Source organism: Cariama cristata, unplaced genomic scaffold (assembly GCF_000690535.1).
Source record: "Cariama cristata isolate BGI_N322 unplaced genomic scaffold, ASM69053v1 scaffold16348, whole genome shotgun sequence".
NCBI lineage: Eukaryota > Metazoa > Chordata > Aves > Cariamiformes > Cariamidae > Cariama > Cariama cristata.
Genome location: NW_009631825.1, coordinates 5,750 through 21,231, shown reverse-complemented (window position 1 = coordinate 21,231; position 15,482 = coordinate 5,750). Strand labels below are relative to the sequence as shown.

Sequence of the window (15,482 nt, the reverse complement as noted above, 5' to 3'; positions counted from 1 at the left end):
TTACCAGCTTTCCCTTCTTCCTAATTTTGTGTTGTGGTTTTTTTTTTTTTCCTTATTGCTTTAGTCAGATGTCTGGTGCTTTTTGCCTTCTGTTACTGTTACAGTATTTGAACAAAGTACATGGATAAGAAATATTGAAGCAGGATGTATTGTAACTCTTGTCTGCCCTGTACTCCCACCCTTAATGCTGCATTTCTATTCCTCATTGCCTTTTTTTTGTATGATCTTTCACAGCAGTCTTTAATTCACATGTTGGTCTTAATATTGCATCCAATTTTTCTTCTCCTTTATCTGTTGAATTTTTTTGTACCTGTTTAAGGATCAGTTTTTAGCATGATTTATTTCCAATAAAGCCATGCTATACTCATGAAGCTTTTTTTCCTAACGGCCTGAGGCAGATCAGTGTCTTCTGCATCACAATCGTACAGTGACTTGAACTAGAAATAGAGCGTGGAGAGAGGTTCCAGAGTCAGTCTGAATAAAGTGTTTAAAACTGGTATCTGTTGCTGAAGGTGCTGTTTGTACCCTTAATGCCAAAGTGAAGTGAGACTTGGGCAATCCCTGAACTGGGGATGTAAACATCAGAAAAGTTGAGTGCCATGTTTAGGACATGCTCTAAACCATTCATTGTATTGTAAAATAGGGCTGGAATTTTGTTAAGTTAATTATTGTGCCCTGGTTAGTAGTTACTCAGGAGTTTTGCAGCGGCGTTTAGCTTTAAATCTCTTAGATCCATCACAGCACTGTCAAATTCAAATTTAAGGCGTTTGAGCCTTACCAGTTTAAGGAGATTGTCTTAGGCTGTGGGGTGAGGTAAGCGCTGAGGTGAACAATATAGTCTTCCTGCAGTGCTGATGTACACGCAGTAGGTAATTACTAATGCCTAAATCCTTTTAATTTCACTTAGTGGGTATAAAGAATTTACTTAAACAGCGGTGGGTGGAGAGGGGAGTGGGAGTTGCAGTGTAATCGAGGCCTGTAATCTAGCCCTACTCTAAGCAAACCTCTGTCCATTGGAGCTAGATGAGCTTTTGGTTTATTTTTCTTTCAACAAATTCTAAAATGCGTCAGAATGTCGATCCAAGAACTTCTCTAACACAAGAAAAATCTTGAAGGAAAAAGTTAGATGACTTCTTACCTCTTTGTTTCCACTAGGGAAGTATCTGGTTACTGCTTGTATCAAAGATACCTTCAAACCAACTGCAGAAGAAGAGTAAAGCTTGTGAGACTGTCATCTACTGCACCGATAACTAGCATGCAATGAAAGTCATGCTGCAAGAGCTAGCCCCCCCCATCTGTTTTTGCTACATCTTTTTCTGCATTTTCTGGAAGTGAGCTAGCTGGTCAAACACTAGCTACGAAAGGGCTATACCGATACACGTGAAGACGATTAGCCTGAGCTGGTTTCTGCTTTTGACACTTGCAGGTCAGCTAAAGCTTCCGAAACAATCGTGAGCCATGTGGGCAGGACTTTGCTGCCCCACCGTACAGTCCCAGAAAGTTCTGCGGCAAGTATTCAGGCATTTCCAACATTTTAGTGGAGATTTTCTGCCCTTAAATCTAGGTGCTGGATGCTAGAAAGCTTACCTGGAACTGCTAAGCCTTTCTTCAAGAGCACAGAGGATTCAAGTCTGGAAATGAAAGAACGCATCTTCTGGCTGAGAGGACAAAACCTGAGAGTTCCACAAGGATTTCTGCAAGAGCAACAAAGAAGGGAGGGACTTCCTAGGTTAAAAGACAATTGTGGATCAGGCAAACCGTAAAGAACACCGTTAGTCCTAGGCAACTGATTTTTTTTCTTTTTAAATGCATATTTTTGACACAGGCATCAGTGACGACAGACAAGATAAAGGCAGCAACAGTCGCGTAAGTCAAATTAGCACATAATTTTTATTTCTTTTTTTTAGGAGGTGATCATGCCATCATCACAACACATTAATACTGTGTGCATATTCAATGTGATACTCTAAAAACTATCCATTTCCTTCCTGGTTTTATAAGGAAACGGTATGAGGACAAAACTGGGCAGTGCATCACACAACATGAAACAGAAGCGATTATAACTTACCTAGGAAGTTATCCAGAGGTGGAATACCCTCCTTCAAGCCTTTGTGTTTATGGGTTTCAGCCAGAACTTGCCAAGGACGAGAAATTCCAGGCAAAATCTGCCTGTGATCAAAGACATGCTGTGGAAAAGCTTGGCCACTGGTGTTGGATCTCAAGTCAGTGGTAAAACCTAGTGGGAAACAAAAAAAAATAATTAAAAAGGGATGAGCCAGCTACAGGAAAAAATAAAAACTGGCTTATTGTGAATTTCTGTGTAGACAAAACTCTAAAAAACACTTCCAGAACCTGGGTACGGTTCTGTTAGGAAACTGCTACTTGGCCTCATTTTGGCTTGAAAGAATTAATTGCCAACTCCAAAGAACTACAAAAAGATTTTGTGTGACAATGTAAATTGGCAATAAAAAGGCAAATAAAATTCAATTTAGATAGATAGAAAAGTTTATGAGGAAAATGATGTTTCGTATGTCTCGGGACCTGAGGCTGACCCACTTGGTTTGAGATCTCAGGGTTATGGTGAATAGTACAGAAGTGTTAGTTCGGTGTTTAGAAGCAGTCAAATGAGAAATCAAGTGCTAGTACCTGTTGGGAAAGGAACAGAAAACAAAACAGCATGTCCAGTGAAAGCCTGCACCTTTATAATAAAGTTGTGCACTAGTGGTTCCTTTATTCTAAAAGCATTTACTGCAGGAAAGGTTCAGGGGAAGGGGAACACAGGTGACCAAAGCCCTGAACTGGCTTCCACACAAAGAAACAGGCTGAGGAAGCTAGGACTCTTCAGCACGGAAAGAGCAGCAATGTAGCAGGAAGGATAGAGGGGGCTAAAAAATTAAGTGCATAAAGATCAAAATGAGGTCACACTCATTCTGATACAGAGAAAGCATCCGTTGAAGGTAGCAGGTTCAAGAGACACAAAAGGAGGCGGTTCTTCACGTGTCTACATCCATGGAAGTCCTTGCCAGTGCTGTGGGTGCTGACGTTTTACACCGAGGAAGAGACAGAGTAACTTCATAGAGAAATCCATCGAGGGTTACTAAATTGATCTAGAAACCACTTCCACCCCAGGAAGCCTCTGGAAGCGGTTATAAAAAAGCAACTGAGGAAGTTTTGCACCAGCTGACCTTGTTCTTTCTCTTCCCTAAGCACTCACTTTCAGTCACTGACGTGAACAAGATGCTAGGCTAACTCGACATTTAGTCTGACAGTACAGGAGCTTTACATTTAACTGAAGATATAGATGTATTATTTCCTCTGCCGTTTCCTCATCTTCACAGCAGTGTCATCCCCTTCTCCCAAGTGTTCAGTCCCGTGAAGAGCTGCTGCCTGTGAACTGAGACTTTGCTACTCTAGAAGCACTCCTAACCACTAATACTGGTATTACCCCACACCTTTAGATCGCTGTTTTAGCAAGATTCAACAGCGGCTTTGGCAAGGAACTAGAAAGGCAGTTTTGCAGAATACAGATGTTAATGTGCTGTGTAAGTTGAGACTGGGAGCCGAGTGTAATACACATCCTACCAGGTCTAAGCTTACACTACTTTTTGGTTTGCCATGTTTGGAAACTGAGTCTCTTTATGAAATTGAGAAAGGAAAAAAAAAACCCCAAAATACTCAAACCCCAGCCACACAAACACATGTAGGTTGTTCTTCTAAGAAGTTAAATTGCCAGTTTAGATTTTAAAAGTTAAGCATCTCTTATTTCACCATTGATTATTTTAGCAGTTACCGCACTAATGTACTTTGCCAAAGCAGCCCCTGCCAAAATAAAACATGACATTTCTTACAGTTTTACCATGTGAGGAGTTCCAAACGCGCCCCATGAAAACTGGTAAACTTTCTGTCGCAATGTCACAGGATACTCTTGAAGTACATTTTTAAACAGGAAGGAGGGAAATGGGACACAGAAACAACCACAATACCAGAAGGGCTCTGTACCACGCTGACAAGTTGAAGTTCCAGGGGCAGCATAAGAAGGATCAGATTTATTATTTTAAAGGTAGTCTTAAAATTGGCAAGAGGACGTAATGCCATTTGAGCTACTCAGGCTGGCACTCTGTCCCTCTTTTAAAAATTCAAATCGGTACCAAATTTTCTCGCCTGCTGCCCCTGAAGACTAATTCTTTCTTCCAGGCTTGCTTCAAAGGAAGACTTTGATTTAAAATGATGGAAACCAAATCTGGTGTACACTGAGAAGTCTTCATGCGCAGAAGCTGCCACATCTTTTTGGCACCCTCCGCTGGCACGAAAGCCCAATAGGGTAGGCTGCCAGGAAAAAAAAAGAAAAAAAAAAAAAAGGAATAAACTATTTGTTCTGAACCGAAGATACAAAGGGAAAACAGGAAGAAGCCTGGAGCTAATAAAATGGGAATCCTTAAGTCTCTGATCCTGGAGAGGTGTGTCTTTAATTGCATGTGGGTAACAAAAAGAAGGATCGTCTTACCAAATGACTCATTTACAGGTAGATACACCTTGACCACAAACATTGCAGCTCCTGCCACTTGGGATTCTTCAAAAACGTGGCCCCTTTTCCTGTTCAGCACACCATAGATCCCACCAACCACTTGTTCTGGGCACTATAAAAAAAATTTTAAAAATTCTCTCAAGTTACATAAAAGGAGATCACCAGTTATTAAAACACAGCCAGGCGACATTAGACAATCCCTCTAGACAGCTCTCTAGATGGTTTTCTCATGATGGCTCCTCACTCAGAGAAATTTCTCTCGCGTAACAAGTGGCTTCGCTCTCACTTCCAAGACATCTTTCGGAAGCTCTGCCTGCCTTCTCTGCCTCACATGACTGTAAAGTTTCCAACTACTGTAGATACTGAGTGTACCGGGTTGTAGTTTACATACACGAAGTGAGGCAAAAGTGCATACAGTCAGTGAATTACCTTCAGCAATCTTTGGGCACAAGAAAGCAGAGTTCTCTAGTGCTTTGTAGTAAATGCATTTACTACAGGATGCAAGTTTTATACAAACAGGATCTCGCCATACCTTATCTTTGAACTTACAACATGGCTGACAAGCACTCTGATAAAAACTGTACTTAAAAACTCCTTAGAAACATAGCACTAAGGCTGAAAAACTCCCCTGCTTCGTCACGACAGGCCTCGAGGTGAAAAACAGTCTCCATTTTCCTGTTTTGTCCTTACTTGCACTCGTCGTCTTCAGCCCTCATGGCTAAGACTTTCTTTTTAATTAACTGAGGCGGTAGATTTCCTGCCCACCACCCAGCACCATAGTCTAGAATTAATTTTTAAAGCAGGTTTTAAATCTTCCATTTGCTTTTAAGACAGTTAAGACAAATTGGTATGTGAATAGCTGTACTTGGTGATAAAGAAATACTTTTAGCATAGAATGTATTTTCCAGGCTCTTTCATGGAAGAATTTAATTTACCAAGAAAATCCAGTTATTCAAAAGGCAGAAGTTAATGCTTAAACAGCTCAAAAAAAGCTTATTAAAAAAAAAAATTTTTTTAAATCCTTGCTGCTCTTTCTGGTTATTTATGATACCCATTGTTTGTTCTCCTGAATGTTTACAGTGACAGAAAGAAAGCAGAGGGGGGAAAAAAAATAATAAAATCCTAACTTTCCCAAAGGTACTGGCAATTCATAAAGAACAGCACAATTCACCTCTCCACCTACATTTTGCTGTTTTCATTTAACCTTTTCCTAACTTTGGAATGAAAACCCTCTTCTCGAAGTCACTGATCTAAAGGACATAGAACAGAGCTATCACGCTTTCTTGGAAGAGAATGTGGAAACACGATTATCTATCTATCCTTTGCATCTCTGTCATCGGCAGTGTTAGGTTAATGGTCAGACTCGATGATCTTAAGGGTCTTTTCCAACCTAAATGATTTTATGATCTCATATATAATACCTTGCTGCGTACCTGTATTTCTACCAGATAGATGGGCTCCATAAGCCTGGGTTGTGTGGTGAGAGTAGGGGCATACAGAACCCTCCTCGCAGTAGCAATGATTTGCCCACTGCCACGGTGAATAGCATCACCGTGCAGAGTGACAATGAAACGAACACCTCTCGTATTTTCCTCACACAAGACACCCTGCGGTATTAAAAGGGGAAAAACGAAGGTGTGATACTACTCAGGAGTTTCTAAGATACGAACTTTCACTTAAGCAGGATTCTGGTCTGATTTAAGTCACTCGGGCTGATGCTGATCAGCTATATTCAGCCCAAGGCAGCGTACGCTATACGCACAGCAAAGTTCTTCTAGGAAGAACTCAAATGCTCCTCTAGGTTAACGGTCGGACTCGATGACCTTAAAGGTCTTTTCCAACCTAAATGATTTTATGATCTCATATATAATACCCTGTCGCATATCTGTATTTCTACCAGATAGATGGGCTCCATAAGCCTGGGTTGTGCGGTGAGAGTAAGGGCATACAGAACCCTCCTCAAAGTAGGAATGATTTTTTAAGACAGTTAAGACAAATTGGTTAAGAAAAATTAAGACTCAAATGCTCCTCTGGCATTTGAGAGCTCACACTTGGACCAAACATTAAAATACCCGCAGACAACCATGTGTTCATTACGTAAGCTGAGTGACATACGTTCTTCAGTGGGGACACTGAAGGGCCCACTACCCTGTTCTTACCAGTTATCAACAGTTTCTAAAGATTTCACACGACTAGAGCTCAGATACATTTCAGTAACACAAGATACAAGTAGAACATACAGAACTACACTTACCTCTTTCATAGCCCACTGGAAACCAGCAACGACACTGTCTTTGATTTCATTTAGATACTGGACACCTTCTGTGATGTCAACTAAGATATTTGGACCGGTACCATCGGGTCCAAAACACCAAATCTTACGAGCCTCAGAGACATCCCACTCGTGTTTCTCTGCCAGGTAACGCGCACGCTGTTTCAGTTCTTGATGGGAACTGACTTCCCCTTTGTCTACGTCCTCTGCCAGGCCATCAGCAAAGGGTCGAGCTTTCATACACAGCCTGTTGTGTTTGTTGGGAGATTTGGATAAGCACATCTGGCTTTACTCTTCACCAACTGTCTCACGGTAAGATACAACTGGGTCTGATTTCTGTCAAGTAGATCAAAGACAAAAAAAATCCCCAAGTACAAAGCTGATCATTTCCACATACCAATCAAATGCCGTTCAATAAACTGCGGCTTCTCCTCCTAAGGCAGGATAACAATGCCAGGTTCACTCAGTCATCCAGGCATGCTCTGCTAGCTTCATCAAGAGAAACAACATTTTCAGTAGCACATCGATGGTTACCGTCATTGTTCAAGTTAGTTTTCCTGTTCATTGGATTTTCTTCACATCTCTGTCTTAATTCTGAGCTCTTTCAATGAACTAATAAAGAATTCCTTTTATTACTTAATCGGTTGGTGTCCTCAAATGTTTCAAATCGCTTTAAGGAAGTTGCTCTAAGGAAACCAGCAACAGCAGATTAAGATGCTATTTTCAGAGGTTAACATTTAGTCATACCCCGTACACTGCAATTCACAAAAATTCTTGAATACCTTAATTGGCATACAAGCATGAACTTTTTCCAGATCTTTAAGGCAAATTTCTAGATGCAGCTCCCCTGCTCCAGCAATGATGTGTTCACCAGACTCTTCAACAATACACTAGAAGAGGAAATAGTAGGGAGTAAACATTTGAAGAATTTATTAGTATTAACAGAAACACACACAGACTAAATCAGAAAACTGTCAGATCCCCAAACTGCTCAACCTCAAGTATACAAAAATTTAATAACTTACCATCTCCGTATTGTTTCCAGGAGTGTTCCAGCATGAATGTCCTCACCAACAAAACTGGGTACTCTCACATTAAACGTAGTTCCTGTCCTACTGAGGTATTTGAGAGTTAAAAAAAGTGGAAGGAACGAGTACTGCTCAAAAACCCAACACTACTTGCTGCGGAGTCTGTGAATTTTCCTCAGGATCTTCCTATTCAAATGCTGACTGAATTTATCCCTATTTATCCCGTGTTGAGCTCATACCATCACAACTGAAAACCATTTTGAGCCTTCAGCCATGCCATTAGATCACATGAAGAGTTCTCTGTGAATAAAGTCAAATGCTTTGGGTACTGCACTGCAAACCAGTCGCTCTAAAGCTAAAACTTACAGCTAAGACTCACCTGAACTATAGGATCAGACTTGGCCAGACACTTTAGACTTTCAACTAGTTTTGGTAGATCACCAGGTTTTTTTGCTTCAACAGCAACACGTACAACTGGACTAACACTAAATTTCATCACTCTTGTGTTGTGGGCATGTTCAAAGCTGGTAATGGTACCCGTCTTCACCAAAAACTGGTCAACACCAACTAGACCAACAATGTTGCCACAAGGTACATCCTCGATGGGCTCAACATAACGACCCATCATCAAAATGGTTCCACAAAGACAGAGGATGAGAATAATCCTTGAATACTTGTTTTATCCCCAGTATTTCCAAAAATCTAAGCCTTTTCACACAAAGGAAAATTGCCTATTATTTGCCTATAATCCCTCCGGATTACTGATTTTATTAAACAGGGAAAGATGACCTTTATAAAGAAACATAATCTTCATTTCATTAGGATTCCAAAACCAAGCATTTCTTTTTGCATTTATTGCTATGCAAAAGAAATATACTATTTCCATCTACTTTTGAATGGGCTTTAGGTAAAGATCTTCTTTCTTGCCAGGTGTGTAGTTTGGCCCCATGATTCGAACTTTCTGTCTAGTAGAAACAATACCAGGGAAGACTTGCCCGAAGGCATAGAAACACCCCTTATCAGATGTGGGGACCATTTTGGAAATATACATCATCATCAGAGGGCCTTCGGGATCACAGTTTTTGACACCTGCAGCAAAATACGTATCTGCATCAGACACATTTTCTGTGAGACTTCAAAACTTAGAACTATGTACATATGATTCCCAAAATTCAGTGAACCTTATTAACAGCTCCTCTCTTTTTCAGTTAGTAAAGGACAAATGTGCACGGACAGGTGAATTATAGCTATAGTAGCTATCAAAGATTCTTTGTTAAGGTAATGAATTGTCACCACTCTTGTTTCTTTCAGTACTGAGACCTCTGTGAGTACTTACTCCCTGCTTGCCCAAGCTTCCCTCTTCTGGTAGTAGGTTCCACAATATCACTAAATCTCTACTACTATGACCTAGTCCCAGGAAAAGTTTTGAAATGGGGGATTTGAAGATCCCATGTAATCCATTAGAATCCAGAAGACAAAATATAGCGCTAGAAGTTTGCATCCTCAGCGATCATACGAATGACACGGTCAGAAGCAGGACCTCTAGCCAGAACTCCTGTTCCGGTTTTGCGACAAAGAGTTAACAGTTTATTAGAAGATTAAACACATGTCCCATCATAGATAAGCTTCTCTTCTGCTAATACTGGACTTGAAAATTACTTCAAATATAATTTATTTATTTCAACATTTGTGGATTACTGAGGCAAGTGACAAATCTACACAAATCCAAAAAATGCAGATCCTCTTCAAAATACTGAAATTGATGATCATATTACAGACGATCACATTACAGATTAATTCTTCAAAACTTAACTCCTTCCTATCAACGTTAGACCAACAGCCTTGTATCCAATTCAGATTCATCTGTTTGCTCTTTATCCAGTCATGATCTCAGCCACACCTTCAGACAACTGGTAGACGGTTCCATTTTTTACCAGGGTTTTGTCCTCCATCTTTAAGGTTGAGAGTGAATCAGAGAACAGTAACAGCATGGCAGCTATCAGGGGACACATTAGAAGTGTTTGAAAATAAAGTATCTTGGGATGATTCTGACTGTGACTGAGGAGAAATCACAGGATTCACTAGGAGACCATAATCTGCAGAGAGAATGACAGCAATGAACTTGCTGCTCCATCCATCTCTTACAGTATATCCAAAGGCTGGTACATACCATATTCCTGATCTCAACCACGCGTCCTCTGAATCTAAAATAAATACAATGTGGTTTCACACACATCAGCATCCAGCATATAATGACATAAAGTTTTATGTGTTGTACCCCAAGGTTTTTCCTTTGCTTTCTTACTTTTTGTAATACCATGCTCATCAGACTCCCAAATTAGTAATTATCATTATAACACAGAAACTTGATCCAAATCCATTTTAGACAGTTTTACTCATCTGTGCGGTAAGCAGGGAAAATTTTTTTTTACCCATAGCAGCTTCACCATCAGGTGGCCCCTCATAAAGAAGTTCACAGTGGTATTTTTGTGCTGTTACAGGGGAAAGTAGGTGAATGGTGATCATCTGAAGCAAGGCATCTCCAGCAGGCAGCCAGATGCGTTCATCACGGCCTAGGCACTCAAAATTCACATTATAATTAAAACTTGTTTCAACAAGTATAATAACCAACCTCCAAATAAACATTTTGCATAGCATGTAGAAGGCTACATCTAGGGATGCAAAGTAAAAAGTCATGACAGCCATTTAAAATTTCCCTCTGACTACTTAAATCTTGTTAAAGACTATGAGTAAAATACTTATCTAGAACAAGCTATTTGAACATAACCGTATGTTTGAATTACTGAAAAACAGCACTCCTTACAATCAATTTTTCCTTGGGCTAGCAACTTACATTTCAACAGAAAGGTTACGATTCTTGGATTATATTAAGCTCCTGAAATAAAATACGAATGTCCTTCTTCTCTGCTGACAACAGATTACAATGGCAGAAAGTAAAAAGTCCACGAATAGTCATCTTTTATGGCTGTATCTTCCATATAGGGAAGACAAAACTAAAATCAAATGTTTTATTAAATCTCTGGCCATTTGCCACAGCGATGTGGTTGCATTTCCCTTCTGCAGTGATTATTTCAAGAAGTTTCCACAAGTTTCCTGGGCCCCCTTTTCACGACATATCTGAGGAGAACATGAGTTCGCACAGGAACCGGACAGTTTCTTAAAGTCTCTGCTCTTCACATTCAGTGCTGCATAGAAAGTGATTACGTGCTTTCAGACGTTACCCTTCAAAAGGCTGAGCAGAACTCAGCGGTATACTCTTGAATATATTGGAATTTGTGAGAGCCAACCAGAAACCATGTTTTTGATTACACAGCCACAGCATACATGTGCGGCAACAGACACTTTGTATTAGCACTGCATTTCCACCTTGAGAAGAGGGAGGGAGGCAGTACTGGTGGGGTTTTTTTATGTATGATATAAAAATTTTCTCTCTTTTCTTAAACGAAAACAGGTATGTCTTTTGTACGCTGCAACACACTTCAGTCCTGTCATCTCTCTAGCAAATTCAGTGCAATACATAACCAAGCACTTTAGTTCAAATCATGACATTTCTGATGCACAGATTAACCCCTGATTATAAAAAGACAATTAAGGTGAGTTTCTGTGGATTTTAGAAAGACTTAAAAGACTGTTCTTATTACACAACTCAAGGGTAAGAAATGCTACCACTCTGGCAATTCTCATGAAGTAGGAAGGCCAAGTTACCTTAAGAAGGGGTTCTCCCTCTTTATCTCAGTCTTCAATGTCTAGCTTGATATCAAGTTTCTCGAGCAGTTTGGCTCCCTCTTCCTTCTTAAAATTCATAATGGCATCAAAGATCTGAAACAGGTTTATAGCAACCAGAGTAAGTAATAGAACAGAGACAGGTTTTGTTTACCATTTATCTTAAACATATTGTACATCTGAAAACCCTCTGGTTTCTCTGTTCTGGGCTCTTGTTTGAGAAACTATTCACAAAGATCATACAGCTCAAGATTCACAAATTGTATCAAATGTTTCCAATTCAAAGGAAATTCCAGATTCCTATCAGAAGAGGTTCACACACAAGACACACAAAGCTTTAATCTAACAGTATGCAGAATATGTTATTTCAGTGAACAGACCATTCAAGATTTGCTGCCTTCTACTTCTGTCCCACCTTTTGCACATTGTCCTTATACTGTGGAATTTTTCTAACCTCTACAGAAAGTATGGCCCTAATCTATAAGAGGGATGGCTTTCCTAATAGCTAACTTGCTAAACTAAAAAAAGTCTCCCCTTAGGCCCTTGCAATCAAATGAAGACAAAATATTGCTTTACCTTAAAGACAGGATCCAGAACTAGCTGCAAAATGTCCTTGGTAACTTTTTTCCATCTGGGCTAGAATTTTCCAGTTGAATTTTCCAGTTGCTGGATCAAAATATCTAAAGAAGATGTTTATTTTTACTCAGCCAGTTTGAACTTGAGGAGTATCCACTTTTCCTGCAAATTTCCGCTTAGTTATTTCTAAGAGAAAACTTTGTAAAGATTCACATTTAAGCAGAGATTAAAATAGCAAAAGAGTGGCTAACCCTTGTTTGAATATAGCAATAACTGTTAGATGTTTGGGGAGGCAAAGGACGGCTTTTTGTTTGTTTAGGTTTTTGAGGGTTTTTTTACTTCACTTAAAAACAGTGACTTGAACGTGCATTTTTAGGCTTTTACAGGGAACTAGGCACTGTAAGGAAACCTGCTGCGAAGAATTCTCTTACTCCACCCTGTTATCTATAACTGTCTTTTGAAGCTTTACTGAAATAATTTAAAAACCATAAAAGATAACTCTTGGAATACCCCATGAGCTAAACGAGTCAAGGTAGGTTAATTGATTATAAGGCATCAGAAGACAAGCAAATATATTGAGCTTTCAGACACGTAAAAACCATTCAGTTAACAGCAAGTTGTGTACGCTTCTAATAGGAAATTAACACTATCATTCATAAGATACAATTTAAGGTTCATTAAATTCACAGAAATACTCACCGGTATCAAAAGACTGGATTCGGTTCATCATCTTGTGTTGTGTATTAATTTTACCTATGCAGTTCAACAAAAGCATTTATGTTCTGAAGTTCTGAGTGTGAATCTTCTCTCTCTGCTCTTACGGAGGAGGTTATCAGAACTCACCACAGAAGGCACATACAGCATATCTGCATTACAAGCAATTGCCTCTCTCAGATACATCAGTATTTTTGTTGTAACTCTTACAACCTCATGTCTCTAACTACCTTTCTAAGCTGCCTACGAAAGCTTTGGTTTACAGAAGCACAAACTCAACATGCACTGGTATGCATCACTGATAGCCTTAGAGTGTCACTGTGGTATCTAAGGATGTGTCTACATTCATTCCATGCGTGTTGTGGTACTTACTTATCACCTCAGAGTTTTTTCATCATATCTTCCACTTCCTTTGAACGCTCAACTGGAGGGAGTTGTGCTTTTTCACCTTTGGCAGTAAATTGGTTACATACATCTCAGCAAACTGCTTCAGAGTAAATGCCCGCCACGCAGACCAGAGCCAAATGCAACAGTACCGATAACTGGATCAACCTTTAAAAAGGGGAAAAAAAAAAAGTGAATGCATTTCACAGAACACTGATTTGAAATGTATTAATTGCTTTCAATGACAGGTAGGATCGGTAAAGATGCCAAATATTTTCTGAAACATAGAACAAGGAAATATTTCCCCTAAAACGGGTCTACTGAATATTACTTTGAAGCAAAAACCTTACTTTGTCCCACACAGTGGAAATATTTATAACAAAAGCTAAAATAAAAACTTCAGAAATATATTTGTAACGTGCTAAACAGGATTTTGAGGATTATGACTTTGTAAAGAATACTAACTGAATTGTTAGTGAACTTTCTCTGGAAATTAAAATATAGGTGGCTCATTCCTGCCACACAGATAAAACCGGTCTGACTCAAGAACGGCTGAGATACACGGAATATAAGAATCGGAATACCATCCTAGCTGAGAGTCCTTTGTCCCAGTAATTGAATTAAGCTGCAGTCAGTTTTAGCCATAAAACAAGCCTGTATAGGACCATCACATTTAAACAAAGGGAACAAGGTCTGAAAACTCTGGTGAGAAGGTCTGTCTTGTAGCTATTTGGTGGAAAAATAGTATCTGAAGCAGCCCGATTCTGGTAATTCCTTACTCTAACAGCTGGACCACCAGAGAAGACTTGCAGTTGACTTTGGGTTTTTATTTTACAATTCTCAGCTGCAATATAGGAAATGCTATTTGTCTTTCTAGTTTCAAACTATCCACCCAGAGATATCCAGCACATTATGATATAATTACTAGTAGAATAACAAGAGACCTGCATCTCCAGATCAGAAAAGAGCAAATTAAATATTTGTCAGGAATAGCAGAAAAGCCATGTTTCTTGTCGTGTAAGTGACATAAGTAGCAAAGTCAGGCACAGAAAGCTAATCTTCTGGCTTGTGGTCCTTTGCCTTAAATTTCAAACCATAGCTTCCCTTCAGCAGTTTGCCCCAGGCAAATGTCTGACATTTGATGTTTGAATGACACTGAGCAACTGGCTTGAGGTTACACATTTTGTTAGTGAGAAAATATCACTAGAGGATGTTCTGTTTTGTAAATTCTCTCCTCTCTCGTAGTCGCTTTCACTCCCCAGTTGGTTGGTCTGAAAGAAAATCTCCAAAAGAAAAAGTACGAAACAGTAGGAGTGGAAGGGGACTGAAGAATGGTTCCTTCAGGTTGGCCAGAGATCTGAACTGCCATAAATGTATGCAATTATTTCATATCAAGGCTGGTATTCTCCAAAATAGGATGACAACCACAGGAAAGTTTTAAAGTTTTCTTTACCATAATATTACCCATTGGTCCTGTTTCACCCTCTCCATAGGTGGAAATGATGACATTGATATTTTCCACAATACGCTGAAATGTCTGGTAAAGCTCCTCAGGCTCCAGCTGCAATTCCAGCAAAGCACGATCCATTTTGTTCATCATCAGTACCGGTTTGATAGGTTCTGCAATAGCCTCTCGCAGAACAGTCTCTCTCTGTACACAAACCCCTTAAAACATATAAGCACAGTTAAAACATGCATTATATATATGGGCAAGATCTCTAATCTACTTTGTACAGTGGAGACTGGGAAATTCAAACTGCGAGTTTGGTGATAGTCTTGGTGCTCCTTGAAACCGTCATTACTCAGTTGCATGTGTCGCTCCATTTTCTAACTGAAGAAGGAGAAGAATGACAGGCAGCTCCGCTCCCTAGGATTTTACTGAAAGATTGACTTTATTTCCTCAGTTACTCCACATTCAACCCACAAGCTGGATACAAAGTGGATATAATTCTCTAAGATACAGGAAAGGCCATGGGCTAAGACGGCAAATCAGAATTCATACCATTAAAAGTTAAACTTTCAGAGAAAGAAGCTTCTTCCATCGCTCATGATTTTTTTTTTCTTAAGAGGTAAAAAATAAAATAAAATGAGGTCTTTCTAATTAGAAAAGCATGCTTACCTGAAACACAGTCAACCACAACAAGGGCACCATCAGTGACGCGAAGAGCTTCTGTAACTTCAGAGGAGAAATCAACATGTCCAGGGGAGTCAGTTAAGGTAACAAGAAAACCTGAACCTT

The 15,482-nt window shown here is 39.6% G+C and overlaps 1 pseudogene; it reads right to left on the bottom strand.

Moving 5' to 3' along the window:
* Positions 1-2,057: 2,057 nt before the first annotated feature.
* LOC104166263 overlaps positions 2,058-15,482 on the bottom strand; it is a 14,368-nt pseudogene continuing 943 nt past the window's right edge.